The sequence below is a fragment of the Asterias amurensis genome, chromosome 1 (genome assembly GCF_032118995.1).
Source record: "Asterias amurensis chromosome 1, ASM3211899v1".
Taxonomy (NCBI): domain Eukaryota; kingdom Metazoa; phylum Echinodermata; class Asteroidea; order Forcipulatida; family Asteriidae; genus Asterias; species Asterias amurensis.
Window position 1 is genome coordinate 4,450,840 of NC_092648.1, and position 23,057 is coordinate 4,473,896.

General features: G+C 39.8%; 1 protein-coding gene across 2 annotated transcripts in view; it reads left to right on the forward strand.

Moving 5' to 3' along the window:
• The window catches only part of LOC139943232 (polypeptide N-acetylgalactosaminyltransferase 16-like), a 79,693-nt gene that overhangs the window by 1,884 nt on the left and 54,752 nt on the right, over positions 1–23,057 (forward strand). The gene's annotated exons all lie outside the window — the stretch shown is intronic.

Sequence of the window (23,057 nt, forward strand, 5' to 3'; positions counted from 1 at the left end):
ACAAAACCTTACTTGGTAACGAGTAATGGGGAGAGGTCGATAGTATAAAACAGTGTGAGAAACGGCACCCTCTGAAGTGATGCAGTTTTCGAGAAAGAAGTAATTTTCATCGAATTTGATTTCGAGACCTCGGATTTAGAATTTGAGGAAAATTAACAATAGTGTCCAGTGTCTTTAAGAATCTTCTGACTTCTAGTATGTAGTGTAAATACTCGCACTGTTTGGATTGTGGTGACTTTATGTGGCAGAGTTGAGTTTTGGTGGTTCTGAAAAGAACTGTGTGATGTTTCTAATTGCTCAAAACCAAGTTTATAAACATGTCTGATTTGCTTTTGAACTGTGTGATAAGTTAACAGCCTGATGTTAAGGGCAAGGCAGATTTTCCTTCGTAAAGGGCACTTGATAGGGAACTGTAAAATTGCGCTGGAGCATTTGAAAGATTCTTATCATAGGCACTTTGGCTTTGATAAATACTGTGGTGCTAGGAAACCAATGAAATAAATATCAGTCTTAAACCACACTTGAATGAAGACCGTCGCCAATCCATCTGTAAACATCTTCACTGAACCTTGGACTCATTATGCATTTATTAACTCATACAGTCAATGAATTAACCTAACATACACACAGTGTACATAATGTGCAAGAAATCTCCCTCAGGCAAAATCTAGAACTTAACCAAAATACAACTTCAGCAGTTAATTTTTTTATAATGAATCACTTAGTTGCTATCAAAACGATAACAGTTGTTGCTTAGCAAACCAGGTTACCAGTCATAATGTAGAGCAAAAGTCTACTGGATTTGACTGGTCTCAGTGTAGCTGTTGCTCAGCAATTATTTAGAGTTCTGCTAAAAGAGGAAATGTAACTGCAATTCTTCATCTATTTATGTTTTCCCCATGTGTATTTATTCTCCACTCACTTGGTGGTCAGGGTTGGCAGAGTGGTATCTTTGCTTGCTTGCCTTCCACCTCTAGGACCCTGGTTCCTGGTTCAAATCACACCGGGGACACTACATGGACTACATAAGCCTTTTTGAGGTATGGCGGATGTGATACGCGCGCGTCTCACACCGCGACTGATGCCACGCTCACCATGTTGGTGGTCATTAGGTTTACGTGTAAACGCCGCGTCGCCTAAAATGCGCACTTCACTGAATAACATACGTTCTATTTCTATGGTCAATACGCACAAATTTACCACAACTTTGCAGTGTTGTAGCATTGTGTCCGCCATACCTCAAAAAGGCTTATGGGTTTCGCTGGAATAATTTTGTGGGGTTTGCGTCACACATCTAAGGCTGCGACTTCCTTCCCTGTCTTCTCTCGATTGGGTTAATGGCTATATGAATAAGTTTGCTTTTCTGCTGAGAGTCCTTGGTTTCACAATGAGAAATGAAATGAAATGAATAGCCTACAATCAAATACACACCCCCATGCAAATGAATGGGTAGCAGTATTCTCCACACATAAATTATTTCAAGTTTGCTTGGAGAATTTCCAGCCAATGTTTATTTTTTAAAGATTTATGATAACACTAACGGTCTGTCTATAATCAGCATAAATTGTACAATTCATCGGAGAGTCCCAAGAATTGCAATCATGCTGATTGAACCATTACTGCATTTACCAGTTTCTTGTGTGAGAGTTCCTTGGAGACCCAGGAGCAATTTAAAAAAAAACAAGTTTAAAGGTGTACCCCATTTAAAATGATGCCTACAGTCAGAAATTCCATTTATCACTTGGACAAGCCTAACTTATGACTTGGGCAAGCCCAACTTTAGGCTCAACTATGTGTTAAATATCTTATTTATGGATGTTTACTATATTATGTAGCCTTCAAGTTTGCAAACTCTCAGAAATCATTCAAGGGAAGCTGTCTGTTTCGTAATCATCCTTAAAAGTAATAGCAATAAAAAACTGTTTAGTTAGAAGCCTACAGCAGTTTTTGGTAGCATTTAAAGCCATTATACACTTTCGGTAAACAGTATTGTCCTAGTCCCACACTTCGTGTATCACAAATTATATATAAAATAACAAACCTGTGAAAATTTAGGCTCAATCGGTCATCGGAGTCGGGAGAAAATAACGGGAAAAAATAACGGGAAAACCCACTCTTGTTTCCGCACGTTTCGCCGTGTCATGACATGTGTTTAAAATAAATCCGTAATTCTCGCTATCGAGAATTGATATTGTTTTAATAATTTCTCAAAAAGTAAAGCATTTCATGGAACAATATTTCAAGAGAAGTCTTTCACCATTACCTTCTGTAAACCCTGTAAATTATTTGTAAATCTGTGAACTTTTTTTTTTTCTGTACCGAAAGTGAATAATGGCTTTAAAGCCTTTTTTGATAAAATTTTTTCATTTGGAATAATGTGGTTTTGTAAAAGATATTTGTAATGCCCCCCCCCCCAATTTTGAATATTTGAAACATTTCCTAAAACGTCAGTAATGTTTGTCAGATTGTGTATTCCTGTTGGGGATTATTCTTCCTCCATGGCCATATTCACTCCAGGTTTTCCCTGTGATCACAGTCGCAGGTTTATTCTTTCATTTATATTGTAGCTATCGCTTACAGTGATTTTTCTTGTTCTCAGGCCTATCCCAAATGATGAGGTATACCATGTCTCAAATGAAACCACAAAATACCCTTGTGTGTTCAACAGTGACTGACCTACAAATAAATCACAGCCATACAGAGGTTGTCATCGAGAGACCGACGCTTTTTCCATACACCAAGGTCTTGAAACACTTATAATATAAAGGAAAAGATGATTGTCCCCATAATAATTGTGGAGGCAAATGTAAAGGCCACGCAAAATTATTATATGTGGCCTTTAAAGGAGGTTGATTGCTGAGTGATGCAATGAGCTGGCTATGTGAGCATAAACTCATTATTATTGAGATCTAGCCTCGGAAATATTAAGGCCATCGACTTATTATTTATTTTGACTAGGAACCCATATTTAAAGGGGCTGGGGTCGATTTCACAAAAAGTTAGGACTAGTCCTAACTTAGGACTAGTCCTAAGAGATATCAAAAATGTACAGCTAGTCCTAAGTTAGGACGAGTAACTCGAGATAAGACTAGTCCTATCTCTTTGTGAATTCCACCACTGGACACCTTTGGTAATTGTCAAAGACCAGTATTCTCACTCAGTGTGTCCCAATTTATGGATAAAATAACAAACCTGTGAAAATGTGGACCCAATTGGTCATTAAAGTTGCAAGAGAATAATGACAGAAGAAAAAACCCTTGTTGCACAATTTTGTTTCCTTGCATATGCCTAAAAAACATAAAAAGACTTCAGGCCTGAAGCCTTTTAATTTTTGAGTAAGGAATTACCTCTCTTAAAAACTACATTACTTCAGAGGGAGCCGTTTCTCATATAGAGTACATCAAAAAAGCCACAAGAACACTATTCAAATTAAAGAAATAGTCTGCACTAAAAATTAATATTCTTTATCCCCGATGCAAACTGAACATCTATTATATCGCTGCCTCTAGCTACCGGGCAACCTCGGTAGTCTAGTTGGTAAGACACTGCTCTAGAATTGCAAGGGTCGTGGGTTCGAATCCCACCCGAGTAACATGCCTGTGATATTTTTTCACAGGACTCGGGAAAGTACTGAGTAAACAGTGCTAACAGACATTGGTGTTTGGGTAAAAACCAAAATTAATATTCTTTATCCCCGATGCAAATTTAACATCTATTATAGTCTGCACTAGACCAACAGGACACTATAGGTAATTACTCAAAATAATGGTTAACATAAAACCTTACTTGGTAACGGGCAATGGAGAGCTGTTGATAGTATAACGCATTGTGAGAAATGGCTCCCTCTGAAGTGCCTTTAACTCTACTAAACAAGCTTGCTCAGTAACTAGTGCAAGGTAATTTAGTTAACTGCTGATTACTTTACCCATTGAGATCTAGCCTTGGAAATAATATTCAGTTTGGTTTCTTTTTTATATGAAATTTTTTCCTCTGTAAGTGCACAGGTGTTGGAGATGGATTACTGAGATTAGTTTCTAAAGCTGAGTAGAGGGGATACCCAATGAGTTACCTGTAGGCCTATAAAGGTCTAGACTGGGTATTATGGACCCTGAACATAGTGTTGGCTGGGTGCCTGGGTAATTTTGGATCAGAGGGTCTTTATGTTTTGGACACTGTTTTGAGTTGGGGCACCCTGAGTTTAACTCTTAGCCAGACTTAAGATTTTGTTGCACTTTTTCTTATGGTATTACTATTAATTCAATACTCAACATAATTGAAAGACATTTAAAGATATTATTACACAGGGAGGTACTTTTAGACGTTCAAAAAACACAAGACCACTGGACTTGTCTGGTCCTGAGTTTATCTGGGCCCAATTTCATGGCTCTGCTTACCTCCGAATTCTGCGTTTACGATCACCGATTCCCCGCTTACTTACAAGTGCCGAATTTCTGCGCTAGCCTTGTAAGCATAGAATGCCTAGTAATGTGGAGTACGCACGCGCATAAGCCAAAATTCGCCGCTAACCCGTGAAATGCGCTTGCCGTAAGCACAGAATTACCTGCTTCCGTAAGCGCCGATTCTGTGCTTACGGTAAGCAGAGCCATGAAATTGGCCCAGGCCCATTGTCCGGTTGTGAGTTTACTGGCCCGAGGCTAGAATCACTGGCCTCGGGAGCCTGTGGTCCAGTGTTAATTTCTGAGACCTGGATTTCTATGGGCAAAGGCTTGTTTCAGAAAAGAAAACTCATGCATGGAATCTATTAGACAAGTATTACAGCGTTTTTCACCTCAAACTTTCTTCCCCCTAAAAGGTCTTTTGACTTTTGCAGATGGTCTTCGAGCTGAGCTCACAGAAGGTCAGAAACAGACTAATGCAAAACAATTTGCCTTGCACTCAAACATGGTAACCAACCAACTACTACAACGCAATATTTTGCTTGTGAAACATTACCTAGCTAGGTCAAATTTTATTGCTCCTGCTTTTTACCGAAGAATATGCTTACAGCCCATTGACTTGTGTGCTTATAGGGACCAGTTTCAGAAAGCTTTTAAGCAGAAATAACTGCTTAGCAATATCTCTTGTGGATTTTGGCTGGTGACCAGTTTCTGCTAAGCAAGATTTTTCAGGCTTAATAAGTTTCTATGCTTACAGGCTTTATGAAATTGGGCACAGTGCACTGTGTGCAGAATTTTATGGTAGGTAAGCAGAGCCATGAGAGAAGACCCTGCTTTCTAAGTGCATATTAATTTGAGAAGGCAATCAGTTATGCTCAAGTAACTCTGAAATTTGACCCCGTTGTTTGTGCTGTGTTTTCAAGGATCAGACAGGTCTATATCTCCATCCTGCTTTTTAAATGACATGCTTTGTTTTAGAGCAATAGCGAAAGACAAGAGTGGCAGGTACAAGCGAATTGATTACTATTTCTGCAGAGAACAGTAACTAACACAAGTGTGTTTTGGTCAAGGACTCTTAAACATGTACGTCTAGTAGACAGTTTGTCCCAGTGAATGCATTAGTCATACATGGAGACCTCATAAGGACTTCCTCCTCCCTATGTTTTGAGGACGCTTCGCCGTTGCCTTCCTTTCAATGGATTGTCTTTCACTGTTGACGTACGCAAAAATGCAACAGCCATCCTTTCATTATTCCTTTCTAGTGCAATCTTCATGATTGAAGATAGTTGCACTGTCAGACACACCGGGGTGAACCCCTTTCCTTAGCAATAAGTGTGTATTAGGGTCTTTTACGTGCGCTGATACTAACACACGGGACCAACAGCTTTATGTCCCACCCGAAGGAATAAGTAATGGTTAACTGTCTTGCTTAAGGACATGAGTGTCACGACCAGGACTCAAACCCACATGTATAGATACAGCAGAGCATTGAGTTTGGTGCTCTAAATCGCTCGGCCACGACACTTCCACCATAGCCAAAACATGGTTTAATCAGTTTAAGAAAAAAATCAACAGATTATGTAGGTCTGTAGTGGCCTGTGGACAAATTGTGGCTATGATGTTTTGATAGAAGAACCACCATTATTCAGCGTGGTTCAGGTACACCAGCTAGTCCCTAGTAATCGGCTTTTCATCAATTGAAGTTTAGACTGCATTATATTGGGATTTCCTTGCATGAGCTTACTGGGTTAACTAGACCATGAGACCAAACAAACCACATTGGAATCGCTGCACTTTTTCTCTCAAAAAAAGATCTGTGCCTGTTTTTTTAGCAAAAGAATTGAGAGACAGATTTTGGTATTATTACTCATACATTGTCCAATAGATGCAGTGATAAAAGGGTGCAGGCACACCAAAAAACGATGCATGTTTTTTGTTCTTCACCCACACGCATTGGTAATGGGAACAGAAGAATCTTTTGGAGTTTCCCTTGTGTAAATATAGCTTTTGATAAACTACAATTGGGCAAGGTCAATTCTCAGAGGCAAATGAAAAATGAACAGTCAGTTGCCGAACTGTCTACCCAGGTGCACAAAGGATTTACACCCCAGGCTATTAGACCTTGAAATTATGATTATGATATTATGATGTTGTAGGTAGGATGGGGTTGGAGGCACCCTTATCTGGGCAGGGGTGGATAAGACTAGTCTTTATCTCGAGTTAGAATGAGTTACTCGTCCTAAACTCGTCCTAACGTAGGACTAGCCTTAAGTTTTTAATATCTCCTAGGACTAGTCCTAACTCTTTGTGAAATCGACCCCCAATTTTGATGGCTCTGCTTACTGATGAATTCTGGGCCAAATTTTATGAGGCTGTTAAGCAGAAAAGACTGCTTAGTAAAATTCTTAGTAAAAGTGGGGTGCTAAAAAAAAATATTGGTGGGGCACCGGTTGCAACAGTGAAAACTTCATGGAGTTTTGTGTGGTTACCAGTTTCTGTTTAGCAAGATTTGTATGTGGTTTTTCAACTGCTCTGTTAATCGTGCCGCCATGACTATAGCTGTAACGACTTCCTGCTTGGTGAACCAATTGTGTCGCTCACTAATATTCACGACAACATAAGTTACTTCTGAAACACAATCAGACATCAGTGACACAATCCTTCAATACCTACAGCGTGAATTTAACTGTAGATTGCGTCTGCGGCAACAATATGCCGCAGTGCATCTTGGGAATTTGAAATTAGTGGTGACTAGTGTCTAAGTCACAACTATTTGAGGCACAACTGGTCGAGTAATTAATAGACTGATCCATTAAGCTCCGCCCCATTGCGTATTGACCAATCACAACGCAACGAAGGTCAGACACTAAGGTCCGACATGCATGGGCGTACCTTGGCGCGCGGCAGAGTTGTGCAGAAAGGCATTGGAGAGCCCCACTGGATCAGTCTATTTCACTAGTCACTACCGTCTTTGGCACTGGTATGAACTATAGGCCTATGAGGGAGTTTCAGATTTAAGTCTTGCTTTCTTGTACACAACAATTTTTTTATATATGACCTTTAAAAAAACAGACCTTGTTTGTCTGGTTTTGTTTGATCATTCTATGCAGAGTTATGTTTTGAAATGTTTGTGTCACAAGGATCAAGGTTTCTAACTCAGCAAGGTAGCCAGACAAGGTCTCCTTATAGGGTCTAACAGGTGCATCTAGTGAACCTTCAATAAAGTTAAGAATGTGCTGCTTGAGGAACAACAAAATAGAAAAAAAAATAATAGAAACAAAAGTTTAAATGACAGAAATTAATATTCAAGGAGAAATTATACTTTTTTTTTCTTTTTTCTTTTTCAATTGTTGTAATCCTGTGTACATCAAGATGTACACAATAAAACCAACATCACAAAATTTTATTTTTAAAAGGTATAGTGCTCAGGTTTTTTTTTAGATATTGCCGAGGTTCCTGAAGAGTCTACGCCACGCAGGAAGAATAATCCCTAGAGTAGGAATACATTATCTGAAATGTGTAATGCTGTAATGCTTCTCAGATTCAAATTTTCGGGGCATCAAAACTTTATCTTTTTAAAACGTAACAACATTTCTTTGAAGTGAGATCTTTCTAAAAAGTCTTTATTCTATCAAATGCCTCTATAAGCCTTTTTGAGGTATGGGGGACGTGATATACGGGGCGTCATACGCCGCGACTGATGCCACACTCACCATGTTGGTGGTCATTAGGTTTACGTGTGCCTCAAATGCGCACTTCACTGAATAACATACGTTCTATTTCTATTGTCAATACGCACAAATTTACCACAACTTTACAGTGTTGTAGCATTGTGTCCGCCATACCTCAAAAAGGCTTATATGCTTCTAACTAAAGTTATTTTTCCCATTTATCTTTAAGAGTGGTTACCAAAACTATACCTTCCCTTTAAGCCATCATAAAAATCAACAACCATAAACGTGATAATGAAATTGAAGGTGTGTAGAATTTTGTTATGGTAGTTCTGTTCAAAGTACTCTGTTTGTCACGTTGAGCATTTTAAAAACAAGTTTTATGACCGTAAAGTATAAGCTTGTCACTTTAGGACAGAAATGTCAAATATTCATTTCAATAAAAGCAGGTAGTGATATGCATCATAAAACTTTCATACATAAACTCGAAATGTAGTTGTTGTTGTTGGGGTTTTTGGGGGTCCAAAAAAAAAGTATCTGAAATATTTTTCCTGCAAACTGCCAAGGACATTGGCTGTGAAAAGAAATGCTAAACATTATCACCTTTTTAGTTTCACAATTTTGACACCCTTTTTGTATGGGATGCTTGGATGGCAGCAAGCTCTTGCAATTGAGCTTAACCGGGCCCAATTGTATGGCTCTGTTTACCGCCGAATTCTGCGGTTACGATCACCATTCTCCGCTCACTTTGCTGGGGCAAAATTTATGCGCTAGCTGTGTAGTTGAAAAATGCCTAGTAATGTAGGGTACACACGCACACAAGCAAAAATTTCCTGATAACCTAGGGAAATATGTATGGCCTAAGCGCAGAATTTTCTGTTCAGTAGGCACCGATTCTTTGCTTGCGGTAAGCAGAGCCATGAAATTGGGCCCAAGAGCGAAAACCTCTAGCCCGTCTGACGTCTGTTAGAAAGAGTGCAGCCATTTTATATTTACATTTATTTCCAAATCAAATTAGTGTACCCTAGACCAAGGCTGTTGGCAAATAGTCTGGTACCATTTTGTGCTGCTAATGTTAAACAAATATTGAGTTTAGTGAGTGCATTGTCGTAGAATTCAATCATGAGTTGGAATCTGGACTAATTCATTTCACGAGGCGAAGTCAGGGGAAATGGAAAAGGGTAGATTTGTCCGAGTGATTACATTCTGCAACAATGCACAAACAAAATATATTAAATATTTGTTTTATAGAACTCACAAATAGATCCTTGACATTTGAAAAGTTTCACAATTAAAACAAAATACTCATGGAAACTTGTGCGACCTACACTCTGAAAAACCTCTATAAATATTCTTAACAATGTAGATAACTCTATAGTAGACATCAACCTTGACTGCCGTGACATAAAGTTGCCTCATTTGGACAAACACGTAGGGAGAATATTATCTTTGAAACCCGCTGCGAATCAGCCCTAGCGTCCTATAATTATCATATCCATCATGTAGGAGTCCTATATTAATCTTTGGGGCATCGAGACTGTATACATGGCAAAATAAAGGATAGCATGCGATACATGCTCCACCAATCAAATTAAAAAGATCTGTGAGTGTGGTAGGCCTGCAGAATAGTATTTATTCCTGTTTCTGCTCACAGGAATTATACAAAAAAATGAAGGTTTCAACTCAGAGAAACGTACCATCCATAAATCAACTTTGATGGACCCGAAGGACCCATTATAATTTCAGGGTTTTTTCTCTTTTGCTTGTCACTTCAAATCAGTTTTTTTATTTTCTTCTTTTATTCGGCATGGAAATCGCAAGCAAAGCAAGGAGAATGCAGCTGCCTTTTGGGTTTGGAAAGTCTAGCGTTTAAACTGGAGAGAGGGTAAGAGCGTGGAGTGAGGTTAGAGGACATTTCAACTGACGAAGCAATGAGAGATGCTTGGCTTGATAAAAAGACCCGATTAGATCTGCGCCATTCACTGGTTAATGTACCAGTCATGCAAACACTTTATAAAAACATTTAAACTTCAACCAACTTAACAGGATTAAAACGAGCCTGGCATTTTGATCCAAGGATGTGGGCTGATATCCTGCCATGGGAGGGGGGGGGGGGTTTCTCATTCTCATGAAATATTTATTTTCACAACAGGCTGCCAGCTGGATTCCACAGTTAGCGCAACTGATTGCTCGACAAATTCTTTAGAAAAATAATGTTGTTTTTATTTTGGTGTGAGAGATTTAGTGTGCAAGCCAATAGTGATGAAAATGTTAGTCTAGGAAATTTTAAGATTATATCCCCCAGCAAGATAGCCCAGCTTCTGCTTTGCTTATTGTAAGCAGTGTTTATGAAATAGAAACTCTGTGAGTGTTAATAGCCGTTCTGTAAGCAGAGTCTGTTTACAGGCTTTGGGCCCAGTTTCCTGCTGCTTATTGTCACTAGTTCACAATTGTTGGGTAGGGCCTTGTCTGCTGGGGTGGTCAGGTTGACGTAGTGGTATCTTGCCATGCTTTGCACCTCTAGGACCTCGGTTCAAATCCTGCCAGTGGCACTTCATGGATTGCACTACAAGGTTTTCAATACCTGACTGCATGGGTTTTCCCTGGAATTATTTTCCAGGGGTTTCCCTCCCACATCTAAAACTTAAACTTCCTTTCTTGTCTGCTCTCGCTTGGGTGTATAAAGTTTAGAAAGCTAATAGGATCTCGGTTCGAATCCTGCCAGTGGCACTACGAGGATTGGGTTTTCAATACCTGACTGCATGGGTTTTCCCTGGAATCATTTTCCAGGGGTTTCCCTCCCACATCTAAAACTGAAACTTCCTTTCTTGTCTGCTCTTGCTTGGGTTCTTGGCTAGTATAAAGTTTAGAAAGCTAATAGGATCTCGGTTCGAATCCTGCCAGTGGCACTTTGTGGATTGGGTTTTCAATACCTGACTGCGTGGGTTTTCCCTGGAACCATTTTCCAGGGGTTTCCCTCCCACATCTAAAACTGAAACTTCCTTTCTTGTCTGCTCTTGCTTGGGTTCTTGGCTAGTATAAAGTTCAGAAAGCTAATAGGATCTCGGTTCGAATCCTGCCAGTGGCACTTTGTGGATTGGGTTTTCAATACCTGACTGCGTGGGTTTTCCCTGGAACCATTTTCCAGGGGTTTCCCTCCCACATCTAAAACTGAAACTTCCTTTCTTGTCTGCTCTCGCTTGGGTTCTTGGCTATAGTATAAAGTTTAGAAAGCTAATATTGCAGGCCAATTACATATGAAATTCCCTGAAGTGATGGAACAGCTTCCATTTAAAAAAAATTCGAATGAAGTCTCTCGATCTCCAATTGCTCGCAGCTTTCAAATGTTTGCATCTTTGCATTTTTACCTGTTCATAGCACCTACTTGCGTAACTGATTACATGCACTATCAACATACCTCACCCTAGTTCAGTGAAAATGCGCTTTGTGCAGAAAGCAATTTCTGAACTCCCATTACGGGAGATGGGAGTGTGGAATTTAATACCTTTAGGATTTGTAAGTTAGCTTTACCAGATTGGAACTGTCCATGGATATAATGTGAATAACTTCTTTAAAGCTGGGCGGACCACCAGCCATGATCTTTTCACTATTAAGCACCTAGGTGGTGATAAACACGGAACATAGGTATCTTTAAATTCTATTGTGCAGCGTTGGTGGGCCATGCTAGCAACTACAGACATTATTTGCTTGGTTCAAACATTGGTTTAAAGGCACTGGACACTATTGGTAATTGTCAAAGACCAGTCTTCTCACTACATTGTATCTCAACATATGCATAAAATAACAAACCTGTGAAAATTTGAGCTCAATTGGTCATCGAAGTTGCGAGAGAATAATGAAAGAAAAACGCCCTTGTCGCACAAGTTGTGTGCTTTCAGATGCTTGATCAAAATCTCATTCTGAGGTCTCAAAAAACAAATTCAAATATTTTAGTGAGAAATTCCTTTTTCTAAAAAAAACGTTACTTCAGAGGGAGCCGTTTCTCACAATGTTTTATACTATCAATAGCTCTCCATTGATCCTTAACATGTAAGTTTTTATGCTAACAATTATTTTGAGTGATTACCAACAGTGTCCACTGCCTTTAAAAAGAGACTGTGATTCAAACTGTGGGGGAGAGGCTGAATATTTGATTAGTAGACACACAAACACGACTTGTTACAATAATTATAAGATCATCTATTAGAACTTTGTGACAGCTTGTTTGATTGGGTTTTCTTCTATTAAAAAATGTTTGGCCCTGTGGTCCGGGCCCAATTTCATAGAGCTGCTCAATAATGCTTAGCGATTTTCTGCTTAGCACAAATGAACAGGATACCAACCCACAAATGTATGTGTGATATTACAGTTTGGCTGGTAACCGTATTCTGGTAAGCCTAATTTTGTTATGCATAAGACATCCAGAAGCTCTCTCCGATCCTGCCAGAAAAAAAACACGCTATCTTCTTTTCATTGGTTGTCAGGTTTTTTTCGTACCGATATCTAATCGCTTCTGGAGGATTACAGTTTATGGTTTGAATTACGCAGCATTTACAGTCATTCTTGGTGGCATAATCCAGTAATCCGCAAAGTAATTAACTTCTAGTTTATTTTTATTGCGTTGAAGTCATCAAGTCATTACAGTACTCCAAGTCCTTTGTACCGATGCCTAGTAGCGGGGGAAGGTATGCCTGCCCTATTGTCGCATAATTACGCTGGGTCTTTTCAGGAGGGTCTTCGGCAGTCGGAGGAGTGGATTTTGTCTCTGAAAACACAACTTCTGCACTTTAAACTGCATAAATAGTCCTTTTTGTACTGTAGAGCCATTTCCCAGGGTATGAAGTTCTAGGAAAACTCATGGCGAATCGTAACAACTTTGGCGTAAGGTTAGCTTCGATAGGTCCTTGGTGTTATCCAGAGCTGGGGTGTCCACTGGGTGTTTTGGACGCCCTGTTTCGTTTGTCATTTACATACGAGCATGGTTAGCTTGTGCGTAAAGCGCTCGCCTCTCACCAAGGTGACCCTAGCTAGATACCCGGCCATGCAGGGGCATATGTGAGTTAAGTTGTGCGTTTGCTCTTTGCCGTGTTAAAGGGTTTCAATACCATCCATTTTTCTGGCTGTGCTCCGTGGTCATAATGGGTTGATGTGGCTGGCTGCCAAAGCCGCCCTTGCATGCCTGCTTCTCCAACACGTTGTAGCGGCATCCTTTGCAATTCCTCTCTTAGCTGCGAGTAAGGATGATAAGCCTCCAAAATTATTATAATTATCATATTAAACTTTGCCCAACGGCACAAACGTACACACCCACTTTCAAACTGTGTCCCTTTTCCCTCAGGGTTCTGGTTACACGAGTCAAGAATACTACGGAGCAGGGGTGGCTATTTCCCCGGGTATGCCCATTTGCTGGGGCAGACAGAGGGGAGACCAGGGGTAGGGCAATCTCGACGATAGTGTGAAAAGGCTAGCCGGTTATTTCCCTGGGTAACTCTGGGGAATAGAGAAGTGTAAGAAGGGACTTGAGATTGTGATACAAATGCTCTCCATCTCTGTGAATCTCATCTGTTGGCCTTCCCTTTTCTAGATTGATGACGCTCTCTGCCAAAGTCATCTCACACCAACCACAGAGCAAGGACAAGGGTAAATCAACCCACGATGTGTAGATATTGTAAGATTACTGCAGCCAGACATATGGCTGCCAGACCAACTGCCCTGACCCAGCCAGTCATAAAAAAACAACAGTTTACGCCATGGGTAAATATCTGAGGCGTATTGCCGGCGTTTTATGGGGTGATAGTAATGTGTTGTTTATCTGGATATCATAATATTCTCATGCCCTTTTGGAATTGGCCTAGTTGGTCTTTTCCCCTTAAAGTGGGTCTTGATTTTAAAATCACTGGCAAAAGTCTTTTGAATATCATATTGAGGGCAACTATTGTGGAACAGGGGGGGAACAAGGTGTGCTTTGATGTAGTGTTTAAAAAAATAAGTTTTAATGTTTTAAACATTGTAATGTCAGATGTATAAATTATAGCGTCATAAAAACAATGTGCAAAATTAAATAATTCCTTGCCAATAGAGACTAAACCTGTTTGGGAACATTGCTTTTTGTTGCTACCTAACATCATATCAATTATTTTTAATTGGTAACTTGTCAGCCCTTTTTATACCCTAAAGAGGCTTAGATCATAAAGTTCTTACCACGCCTGTATTTGGTTTCCATATTAACCGAATTTCAAAGCAAAACATTTTTTCCTTTGGTATTCTTTTAAAAGATCATAACAAGCATTTCTTAGGTGCTTTTAGGTGCTTTTAAACATTGTTTATAAATATTAGTGCCATAAACCATAGCCAATAAGTTCAACAGCATTTTTATCCAAACTCTAAATAGGCCTATGGATAAAGTAAACATCGCAACTACAGTCGGTGCACTTTCAAAAAAACACATATACAACTGATATATTTATAATACGCACTGGTTCATTGTGTAACGCAGGGATTTAATTCATTATTCCAAACAGCGAGGAATATTTTCCACTGCAATTAATTACCAGAGGCATTTCCTGGTGCCGGCAATGAATCCCTTCTGTTTGGGATTATCCGCTTACTTTTGCTTGTATATGTATGTAAAAACGCTGGGGAAGTTATTTCAAGGCCCTTCTGGAGCTTTGAACCCTTGAAGTACAAGTACATGGCTTTGGAATTGAGTGCACATTTTGGGGATGACTTAAGGGGATTTAATTTTTTGTGGAATGGCTCTTGGATGTGGGAAGTACTGGGCACAATATTACGGGAGGCTTAAAGTGCAGTACTGGGCAATTTCAAAGAGCTCATTGTATGCTTTGAGTTAAAATAAAGTTTTTACACTATTGTTATTGCTTTAATTATGGACACATCAGCGAGTTTGTTAATTTGTAACATATTTAGAGCTTCTTCTTTTCTTTTTTTAAGTGAAAGAGTCAATTGTATTGCACCTTGGCATAGTGGTTTCTTTCCTTGTCTTCCCACCTCTGGGACCCCTGTTTGAATCCTGGCAGGGGCAATATGTTGATTGGGTTTTCCTGATTGCGTTGGGTTTTTCTGAAATAATTTCCTGGGGTTTTCCTCCCACATCTAAAACTGAAACTTCATTTCTGTCTTCTCTCAATTGGGTTCTTGTCTAGTACATTGATTAAGTTCACTTTTCTGAGAATCCTTGGCTGCACAACCAGAAGTAATAAATGCAAGGAAATGAAATGAAATGAAATGAAATGAAACTGAGATATACGAAGTTCTGAAGTGCAATCTGCCGCCAACCATGCCAGGAACGTAGCGGCAATAACTGTAAAGTGTCTTTAGCGTACCTTCACACTCCAGCTTTATGTCCAATCCAAAGGACAAAGCCATTATACGGTGAAGTGTCTCGCTAAAAAAGGACCTAATGCAAAGACTACCTGAACCCACACTCAGACTACACTGAAGCTTGTTGCTCAAGACCGCTCGCAAATGACCTAGAGCACTCCTTTAATAGTGCCTTGCATTGAGTATCTTGCCTAGTTCCGCCGATATTACCCTTCGATATTCAATCACCTTGAGAAATCTTTTAATCAGTATTTGGTGAATAATTTAAAGGGAAGGTATATGTTTAGTAATCCCTCTTTAAAGGCACTAGACACTGTTGGTAACTACTCGAAATAATTGTTAACACAAAATAATAACTTGGTAACAAGCAATGGAGAGCTGTTGATAGCTTTAAAAACATTGTGAGAAACGACTACCTCTGAAAGTAACGTAGGTTTTGAGAAAGAGGTAATTTTTCTCACAAATTTTTTATTAGGCATCTGAAAGCACACAAAAGTGTGCAACAAGGGTGTTTTTTCTTTCATTGTTCTCTTGCAACTGTGATGATCAATTTAGTTCAAAGTGAGATACTGGTCTTTGACAACTACCAAAGGTGTCCAGTGCCTTTAAAGGGAAGGTTTACATTTGTTAATCCCCCTAAAAATTAATGTCAATAAAAACTTTTGGTTCGAAGCCTACAGCAGCTTTCAATACTATAAAACTTTTTGAGTAACATCTCACTTCAAAGCAATGTGGTTCACTGTAAAAAGATACAAGTGTTTACTGACGATCTGTGCTGGTATGAAGTTAACTAAAAATTAGCTTTTACATTGAAGCTTTAAAAAAGATTCAGATATTCAAAAGTTTGGACGATGACGTAAGTGTTGGGTTTATACACAATGGCTGCAGTGTAGAGATAAAGGTCAACGCGCCATTATAGAATTTCGATGACATGCGTACACAGCAGCGTAAAAAAACGGCAATATACGCATACAAGTGTATCAAGTGTCCGAAGTGAAGTTGACCATCATCCTATTAGCATTAATTACTTCACATCCTGGGTATATAGATTGCAGCTCGGGGCTGTCTTGAGTTGGCGCTGCGGCGCTACACTTGTCTCGTCCGTTGTTACAGTTCGCACTTGAGACTGGAGCCTTCTAAATGAATCATTCCTGTACAAGTTGATTAGTGGCCATCCATCTTGGAGGGAAAGTGGTTATAACCGATCACTGTAAGATTCATTTTGAGGTCCATTTTCATGGCTCTGCTTACCGTCAAGAATCGGCGCTTATAGAAGCAGGGAATTCTGTCCGTTGTTACAGTTTGCACTTGAGACTGGAGCCTTCTAAATGAATCGTTCCTGTACAAGTTGATTAGTGTGCGTCCATCTTAGATGGAAAGTGGTTATAACCGATCACTGTAAGATTCATTTTGAGGTCCATTTTCATGGCTCTGCTTACCGTCAAGAATCGGCGCTTATAGAAGCAGGGAATTCTGTCCGTTGTTACAGTTTGCACTTGAGACTGGAGCCTTCTAAATGAATCGTTCCTGTACAAGTTGATTAGTGTGCGTCCATCTTAGATGGAAAGTGGTTATAACCGATCACTGTAAGATTCATTTTGAGGTCCATTTTCATGGCTCTGCTTACCGTCAAGAATCGGCGCTTATAGAAGCAGGGAATTCTGTCCGTTGTTACAGTTTCCACTTGAGACTGGAGCTTTCTAAATGAAACGTTCCTGTACTGGTTGATTAGTTGGCCATCCATCTTGGATGGGAAGTGGTATGCGTGATTCATGTTTTGCTCATTGTAAGATTCATGTCGGGGGCCCATTACAATGGCTCTGCTTATCGTAAGCAAAGAATCGGCGCTTACAGGAGCAGGGAATTCCAAACTTACATCAAGCCTCTTTCGTGAGTTAGCAGCGAGTTTTTGCTTGTGCGCGTTCGTACTCGATTACACAGCTGGCGCAGAAATGTTGTGCTTGCACCGTAAGCAGCAATGGTGGTTTGGGCTGAGGGTTGGGGAATCTTTTCCCTTGAAATATGTCATTTGGGTCAAGGACTTGCTTACTCAAAAGTAGTACTACTCACATTAGTAACAATTTAAATACGAATCCTTCAGACTATATATATATAAAGACAGTTGCTACATTTATGTCACATGGTTCGGGCAAGATTTGTATAGCAACCTCCAGATGAGCAAACCCTGGTGCTATTGTTGCATATATTTATTCATTCAGAATTGTGTATGGGGGTTTGCCATTTCAATTGTAACTATGCAACAACTTGCCCTAAAACTATCATAGCAACTGTCTCCGTGTTGACATTCTGAGGAATTATGACTAAGAGCGAGTTACTGTACCATGCATCAAATCCAACTCACAAATGCTTCAATAGATCACAAAAGGGCCAACCTTCACTTGAATGACTTCATATTTAATAATAGTGAGCGTTTGTAAACAGCGTTATTGTCATGGATGCCTTTGTACACCAGTGTTCAATTATCTAATGACTGGCAACCACTGAAGTATAACCTTGACCCCAGGTATACTAATATCAAACACATGGCTCACTCCCATGGACTTGACTACGCTAGGATAGCTTATTAAAGGCACTGGTCACCTTTGGTAATTGTCTAAGACAAGTATTCTCACTTGGTGTATCCCAAAAAAGGCTTCAGGTCTGAAGTCTTTTAATATTAGAGTGAGAAATTACCTCTTTCTCAAAAACTATGTTACTTAAGAGGGAGCCATTTCTCACAATGTTTTATACTAATACTATCAACAGCTCTCTATTGCTCGTTACCAAGTAAGTTTTAAAGCTGACAATTATTTTGAGTAATTACCAATAGTGTCCAGTGCCTTTAATCAAAGGCACCTTCATGCTGAACCAAGTTTTACTCAAAAATTCTGCGGAACAGTGATTTCCAATACTCGGTCTTTGTTGAGGTTTTTCTTTTGGAAAGAGAATTGACTAAGAAGAACAAGGTTCAGTTATTCAATGACATTCAATTTACAAAATAAAATTAAAAGGGTGGGAATTGCTGTTTGCAAGAATAACTATTTCACTCCCACTCCTGCCTTTGCGCACCACTGAGGCAAGTACTTTTGCAGCATCAACCAACAGAGTCCAGAATCTCTTGAAGACGATCAGAGCCTACTGATCGAAACGTTGAGTTGTTAGCCATAGGTTCTTTTCAGAACCAACCCTTCTCAAAGAGATATCCACAAACCTCTTTATAGTAAGAATAATTTTAACATTTTGCAACAATGACGTAAAAGGAAATGGAAGCGTCTCACAATTGCCATTTTGCTTCTGAGGGGATATTCTAGCGTCCCGCAAACCTGTCAACCACCCACACCATCTCCTATTTTACCCTGCTGCCCAACCTCTCTCCTGCTCCCTGTCACTCTCAGGTCCAGCGTGTTTTGAAGTTTGTAAGTCAACCACATCTTGCGGCACATCTTGTAACCAAATCAGAGTTTCTCACTATTTTAAGTGTAACATCTGCTATTGTAGCCCACCTTGCATTTAGAAAAAAAACCTCTGATGGGTCTCGGCTGATGCGAGATCCACGTCATTGTGAAATAGGGCGAACATCCGGATGTATATTCAGGAAGGCAGCCATTTGGGATGCTTTCCTGCTTGCTTCCAGATAAATCCAGAGTACAAGTCTCTGATTTTCTAGCAAAGGAAAGCTGTTGATAGTATAAAATATTGTGAGAAACGACTCCCTCTGAAGTAACGTAGTTGTTGAGAAAGGGGTAATTTCTCACTCAAATGATAAAAGACTTCAGTCCTGAAGCATTTTATCTGAAAGGACACACATTTGTGCAACAAGGGTTGTTTTTTCTTTCATTAGTCTCTTGCAACTTAGATGACCAATTAAGTCAAATTTTCACAGATTTTTTATTTGATGCATATGTTGGCATACACCAAGTGAGAATACTGACAATTACCAAACAATGATCACCAGTCTTGTTTTAGTTTTGTCAGTCATGAGCATGTTTCATCAATGAATTTCAAGCCGATGCAACACATTGCAATAAATACAAGGTGGGGGGGGGAGTTCCCGCAAACCAAAAACTGTTTGCTTTCAAGATTCAATTGGGCTATTTGAAAGTGGGAAAACCATGTGGTTACCACCCCTGGTCCGAACCTTGGCCATTTTCTTTTGTTGTTTTTGTAATAAACACTTTTCCTGTTGAGAACGTTTTTGGTGGATTTTGTTTAAAAAATAAACGGGCTACACGGCAGTTAACGGTTGTATGGCTTCTGACTGGCACCCCCGAACAAAGATATTGACAAAATAGGGACACCGCCACTATAGGGCTAGATAGCTCAGTTTGTAGAGCACCGGCACGTTAATCCGGAGGTCGTTGGTTTGAATCCCACTCTAGTCAATTCTTTGTTCAACCCCAAAATCATTTCAAAAATTTACCCAGTCAGTTTCCCTTGTGGTTTAAACTGATATAAAAAATAATACAGCAGAGGTTACTGAGGAGTATAGCGTTCATTTTATTCAAGTGCTTTTGCAAAATAAAATAGTTGAAAGGGTTATTGTGAGGAATAGTTTTTTGTGTAACCTAAAAAAAAAAAAAACTCTGTGTTTGTTTTGCAGTCTGACTTGTTGACACAATTCTGGAGTCTTTTGGGGTCACTTCCTTTTGGTGTGCCGCTCTTTCTTTATACATGCCCACCTAAGCGCTCATTTCTAGATTTGGCGGTGTTGTACATCCCACGAACAATAGTCAATCCTTGCACCTACAAAAACAAACACAGAAAGAGGTGTTTGGGAATGTCATGAAAGGGGCAGCGCTGTTTTTTTTATCCATCCCTCTCTGTCTTTTTGAGGACACACCATTAATTGTTGGCGGTGTAAATATTCTGCCCCGAATTGTCACACCAGCCTGTGGGTGGGCAAAGGGAGTCATATATACTCGCCTTTTGTCTATACACTATAACAGTAGGCGTAGAGTTATTTTGTATGGGTTCTCTTTCATCTATGCTTTGATGATGTTTTTCAAACTTACACCGAGGTGTTTGGTGCGAACATTCACTCGTTTCATACAGGGTCATTTTTCTTCAGGTACAAATAAATTGAAATCATTATCTATTTGTTAAGTGCTGAGGATACTGTTCCCAAGAACTCCTTGAAATCTGTAACTCGTGGGGTAACTAAAGCCCTTTTCACATTACTCTTTTCCCCAGGGTTGCCCCAGGGGAATAGCGTGGGCCCTCTCACACTAATATAATATTGGGGCAACAATTTTGGGAGGAAGGCAAAAGTATTGTGTAATGTAGGTTATCTATTTGTACCAACAAACAAACAAACAAACAAACAAACAGTACAAGCATGGCAACTTTCCTACCAAAGTTTTCAGGTTAAACATTTCTAGGAGTTTTCTGCAAATTACTGAATTGATATTACAATTTTTATATTCAGATATTACTTAGCTCTTGATGTTTTATGAGGAAAATTATTTCATTATTTCCCATTTCCTATTTTATCTGTATTACAGGGCTTTACTCTCTTTTACTTTTGTAAGAATGACAGTATGGATATTACGCCTATACATTGATGAAATGCCACCCTAGACGAGACCCTGTTTTTCCCCTCAGGTTGTGATAGGGTTGGTAGTACCCACAAATCCTCCTGATCCCCAGCATGAATTCCCGCTGTTTCTTTTCTCGCAAGAAGTCGTGCTGAGATGAAATCTTTCAAGAGTCGCTCAGCAGTAGGGCTTCCATGTAGCTCATTACAGTGATAGAGGGTCCACTACTGGGACACTGAGCCCCCCACAGACTAGATGGTAAACAGCAGGGCGGGTTTAAATCCCGCTATTATGTGTGCCTTGTCATATAACAGATTGGAAGATTAGACCCTAAATCTATTTGATGGTGGTTAAAGTTATTGACACATCTTGGTATAGAGACCCTGCAGTGTTAGATGATGACAAATCCATCAGACTGTTTAAACAGATTGGTGATGTCTTTTTGTTGATTTGTCAATAAAACGTTTTGATGCTGAAGAGCTTTGTATGCAAACCGGTACTTCATTAAGTTGTTTTTTTGGAGGGAAAGGTTTAAATACTCCCTCTACACTGCTACTGGATAAAGCTAAGTTTACAATAAGTAAGCTGGACCCTAGCGGAATTTCTCTTGAAGCCTAAAGGCCCGGTCACACAGGCCCCGATAACGAGAACGAAAACGATAATGATAAAAATGCACGCCCTCAATTGGTTGAATGAGCGTGGGGGTATTCTGCGTGGAGCAATTCAACCAATCGCGAGCGTGCATTTTTATCGTTCTCGTTTTTGTTCTCGTTATCGGGCCTTAACTTTTGTAATTGGCAAGTTTATGAGATTGGGCCCTTGGTTTAGAGTATGCTTTAACCGAGTTCCTCAGTGTATGTGAATCAGCTTTTACAATGCTCCACTGAAGAGTGCATTTTTTATAGAGTGGTTTATGTTGCCATAGCAACAGGCACTTAACTGCCAAATTGCCTCATTAGTAATCTATCAACCTTGAAATCATATCCTACTTGGAAATTCTGCCTTAAATAAATTATGTTATGTCTAGATCGATAAAGATGAAATGACACTGGCAGTATCAATTGAATAGGATTGGGAGGCACACTAAAGCCCTTTTCACACAACTCTATTCCCTAGGGTGGATTTCACAAAGGTAGTCCTTAAACTTAGGACTAGTCCTAAAACGTAGGACTAGTCCTAGGCAATGCTTAGAGATAGGACCAGTCCTAAGTTAAGATGAGTTACTGGTCCTAACTTAGGACCAGTCCTATCTCTTAGCATTGCCTAGGACTAGTCCTAAATTAGGACTACCTTTGTGAAATCCACCCCAGGGTTGATAATGGCTGGCCTTTTCACACTATGAATGCTTAGCACCACTGGTTTTCACAAATGGGCGTACCCCAGGGAATAGCAAACCCTGCTCTGGAGTAGGGGTAAGTGGTTAAGCCCCTGGGTATTCTTAAAATGTGCAACCGGAACCCCATGGGATAGGGACACACAGTGAAAGTCACCAGGGCAACCATGAGTTAAAAACAGTCCCTGGGCCTCCCCAGGTCTGTATTCCATGGGGATAAGAGATACAGTGTGAAAAGGGTTTAGTAAGGCCCAATATTTAATCGTTTACTGGTCCATGTTTGTTGTAAATTTTAGCAAAAAAGAAGCCACCGTTTTTGAGATTGAAAAATTGCAATGTACTGGTATGCTACTCTTTGAAAGTCTGCTGAATATATATTTGAGAAAGGTCTTTTTGCTCCTGACGCCGATTTCACAAAACGCTAGGATTAATCCTATCTCGAGTTAGGACGAGTAACCTGTCCTAACTTATGACTGGTTCAATGCGTCCTAACGTCTTTGAACACGGAACTTAACTCGTCCTAAGGTTTAGGAAGAGTTAGGTGACATCGACTGCTGCCCGTTACCGAGCAATGGCATTCTAGAGGCACATACATGTTGACTCTTCTGGCATGCATCCTACATGCAAGCGAAATCTCAGCTGAAACTTCTCCACTGAAAAAGTTCGCTACAGAAAAAGTGCATTGTACTTTTCCAGTGAGCCATTCAGGTTGAACCAGAGACCCATGGCAATATCTATACCTATAGATCCAAGTTATAATCCAATGAGTGACAGGTTTTGT